Here is a 4,477-nt window from a genome sequence, read left to right as displayed (position 1 = left end):
TGCTCCCTTGTCGGAGACTTGGACGGTTGGAGAGAATCAAGATTTTTCTAGGTCAACGGCGTGAAGTACCTTCGAGTCTAGATGTGTTACAACACTTATTGGAGGTTCATTTCGAGTAAGTCACTCTTTCTCTCTCGTTTCTGTTTGGGTTTTTCAGATGAATGTAGTTTCATGCTTAGGCTGTCGTGCTTTCTGAGATTTAGAGGCCATTTTGACCTCTATGGTCCTTTTAGGTTCGTTTTGACATTAAAATTAGCCAAAATGGGTTGTTTGGCCCTATCTGTGTTTTTTTGCATTTCTAGGCCCTATGGTCCTTTTAGGTTTGTTTGGCCCGATGAAGTTCATGAATTCCGATGGTGTCCTCCGGCACTTGATTCTTGGTTCTGAGGACACCCTGGTCCCTTAGGCTTCCCTTTCTTCTCCATTCCCTGAGCATTTTTCTTAGGGGTTCTTGTGTTTTGGCCTATCTTTCTTCTGGTCAAGACACTATCTGCTTGGTTTTGCTTGTTTCAGATGTCCAAGGAGTTACACCACCTCCACCAGCAAGTCTTCTACTATTTTGACCAAGAGATTATTGACATGGCCTGAGAAGCGAGATGGTTCCAGAAGGAGAGGATGTTGCCAACTCTAGAGCAGAGCTAGGCGATAGTGGTTAGAGAGGGATCTCCGATGGTGGAGAGGCCAAGTCGGTGTGGCGCCTCGAAGGAGGAGGTAAGCATAGGTCCCATATATAAGGACACACCTTATGAGGGAGACAGATTAAAGGTGGAGCAGCACCCCAGCAAGCTAAGGTATCGGGGCGTTGAACAAAATCCTCTCTCACTACAGAGTCAAAGGGGACATCCTTGCGCGCCTGCCACAGGATTCACAAAGTGCGCACCAGAGTGTGAACGACCTCGGGGCCTGAAGGGCTTCACACCTCCAAGTAGGGGAAACCTTGCCTTTGCATCAGCACTATGTCGAATTCCTCAAATACATCAGCATAGCTCCATTCCAGCTGTCCCTGAATGGGTACCAGGTCCTTGCTGGATTGTCGTGTTGTACCAAAGACAGAACTGGCATGTGCCTTTTTCGACCGAAATACTATACGTCTACAGTTTTTGAGCTCGTCCTCGGAAGAGGAGGTCCGATGTGTATTATATCCTAATGAAGTACACCTATCTAGGGCTGGTGTACAAGGCTCTCTACCTTTACGAGAGCCACGCGCAGGACTAAAAAGATCGCTTCTTCTTCACAAGTGGATTTCCTACGCTGACCAACCCTACCCTTCTCCTTGAATTCGCCAGGGTTGGTAAGTGTCTCAAACCTCATCTCTAGTATAGTTCTCCGAATTTAATCATTCCATACTTAGAAATATTATCTTGATAGGTCATTTCCGCCGTACTTCGTTCGTTGAAGCGTATGGTGACTAGCTCCAAAAAATAAAGCATCTTCCGGATGCGAAGATGGAGCTCAGCTTCCTCATCACAAAGCTCACCTCTGCTAGTTTGGCCTGCTCCAAGAGGGTCAACACTTAGGTCTTGTGGACCTCTCTCTGTTCCAGAAATTGAAGAAGTCCCGAGAAGAAGCTGCCTTCCACACAGAGTACGTGGACGGTCAGGCGCTCCTCCTGTATAACCAAAAGATGTGAGAAGAATGTGTCGAGAACGTTCTTAGAATCTGAGCCGCTGGTGAGGCTCAAGAGGACTAGGAGCTCAAGGAGGAGCTTCAGGCGGGGGTGGAGTCCTCTTTGCGTGACCAAGGTAAATCTCCCATAATTTTGTATCATGCTAGGCAAATAGGAGAAGGGGTAAGCCACGAGCATGTGCGAGCCTTACCTTCGCTCCTCCGGAGCGAACAGAGCCCGGGCCGTCATTGGACTACGAAGGAGTTCCAAGACTATCAGGACTTAATCGACTCGTTCTTTCACCACTCAAAGAGAAGACTACACCCCTAAAGTTTCGTGCCATTGGATAAGGTGGCGTCCATGCACACGAGGTGGTTTTGTCAGTTTGAGATGAACACCATTAAGGAGATGGGCTGACTTGTGAGGGAATTTTCCCACTCCATTCTTCACCCAAATGAGCCATCTAGTGGTGGGCCTCCCAAGGAGCTCACATGCTTCAAACTAGAACTTTCCTTTTCATTTATTTTATTCGCTTTCATTATGCTCTTGATGAAGACTAACACCTTTGTTATTTTTTATTTGCAGGTCACATGGGTTTGTCTGACTCCATCCAGACCAAACACTAGAGGGTTACGGGGCCTTCTCAAATCCAAGTCCCTGCTGCACCGCTCATTGTGCCCGAGGCTCTAGAGGATGCTTCTGCAGTCCCGGTGATCCCTGGAGCTCTGAAAACTGCTCCCCCAGTTACTCCCCCGAGACTGGTGATAACTGTAATGCCCTAAACTCCAGGGACCGTTACAGTGTGCCTTTTAAACAGTGCTAAACTCACTAATCGAGTCATTTGGCCATAATTGTGTAACTAAGTATTATTAGCAGTTTAGGGATTAAAATTTTTGGTTAAGATATAACGTTTCTTTAAAACGTTTACTGTATACATTAGGATCCCAAAAATATAATTTAAATATTCATCACAAGAAAATATTTACAACTAGCCGATCTAAGCGGCAAAATAGGGTTTAACCCTAGTTCCTTTTTTAACCCTCGGTCATGGTGGTCGAGCAGCCGCATATGTACACATCGTCACCTAAGCTCTCCAACTCAAGGATGGTCCAACTTTCCTTTGCCTTTATCTGCACCACATAGCACCCGTGAGCCGAAGCCCAGCAAGAAAACTCAATATGCTCATGAATAGTAATAACATGTCATCAAATCATAAAGTGCATGACTAGCAATAATAGCCTTAATCATGCATGCAAATAAGTTCAGAAAATGAACGAGTGACTAATCAACAAGTTACTAACAGGGGGTCTACACCTTTAAAAGAGTGACTGATCAACAAGTCACTAATAGGGGGTTCGTACCTTTAAACGAGTGACTAATCAACAAGTCACTAACAGGGGGTCTGTACCTTTAAACGAGTGACTAATCACCAAGTCACTAACAGGGGGTTTGTACCTTTAAACGATTGACTAATCACCAAGTCACTAACAGGGGGTCTATACCTTTAAACATGTGACTAATCAACAAGTCACTAATAGGGGGTCTGTACCTTTAGCCATGTGATGAAGTAGTCACCTGAGCCTTCTGTCCCTGGCTCTGAGTAACTAGTCATAGACTAGACAAGCGCTTATAATTTTCATCGAACTTAGGGTCAATCCACCATTAATGCTCCATATGAGTCATTCAATGCTGATGTCGATTAGATATAATCTTTTATCGACTCTGCGTTCATGATGCTTATGCCGCTTCTAACTCTTAGGTCAGTAACACGCGACCAGTGCCGATTCTGACTAGTATGTCAATGCCACGCACAAGTAAGCAATGCTACCAAGCATATATCATATGTCAAATATTCGAATACAGGGCATTCAACATGCTTACTTAAAAATTGCTAGCATAATTAGGATTACGCACAAACCCAGAGACTCAAGCTCTGATCAATCTCATATTTAACATTCATGGCATGCCCTAACCACATGTTCCTCATGCATCACATTTAAACACTCGACATGCCTCAATAATAACCATGCATGTCATATACGGGGTGCAGTTTTCTTACCTCTGGTTTGAGCGAGAAATAACAATTGAACGACCCTTGAGAAAGATCAATCCTTTAATCCCTTAGCGGTCACCTAGTCATAACCAAATATGGGATTCTATCAATAAAATCAATAAGAAAGGTTCCCAGACCAAGACCTAGCCTCCGGGACATCAAATCCCACCAAATCGGGTAGTAGGAACGATCCCGAGGCCTAAGGTTTGAGTCCCCAAGCCAAAAACTCAATTTTGGCCAAAAATGCTCTTAAGGGCCACGACCCTGCATCCACCATGCCGTGGCCCGCCTCCCAAGGCGCTAGCCTCAAGCTCTTGCACCCCATGTCGCAGCATTGCCTCCCAAGCGCCACAGCATTGCCTGGCCATCAACCAAAAACCCCTATTTTCTCCCATCAAAACCTCATTTTTCCCTCTTTTAATCCTTCCAAAACTTACCCAAACATCTCCAAATCCAAACCAAGCATCCCCACAACACAATCAACATTCCCACAACAAAACTCATTTGAACCACCAAAAACCACACCAATTACTCAATTCTATAATCAAAAGTTCTAACTCAAAACTAACTTCAAAACAGAATAAAAACTAGAAATTTCATGGCTGAATCTTACCTCAAGCTCAAGATTAAACCCCATTCAATGGCTTAACACAAGCCTAGAACCTCAAGCCTTGATTCCCACACTTGAATCCTCAAACTTAGCTTCAAAATTCAAGAAGAAAAGAAGAAGAAAATGATGAACGGATGAAGAGGAAGAAGGTGAAGGAGATGTTCTATTTTTGCTTAACTTTCCACATCCTTCTTAATGTTATATCTAT

This window comes from Humulus lupulus, chromosome 3 (assembly GCF_963169125.1).
Source record: "Humulus lupulus chromosome 3, drHumLupu1.1, whole genome shotgun sequence".
NCBI lineage: Eukaryota > Viridiplantae > Streptophyta > Magnoliopsida > Rosales > Cannabaceae > Humulus > Humulus lupulus.
The sequence above is the reverse complement of the archived record's forward strand: the minus strand, read 5'-3'. Positions refer to the sequence as shown.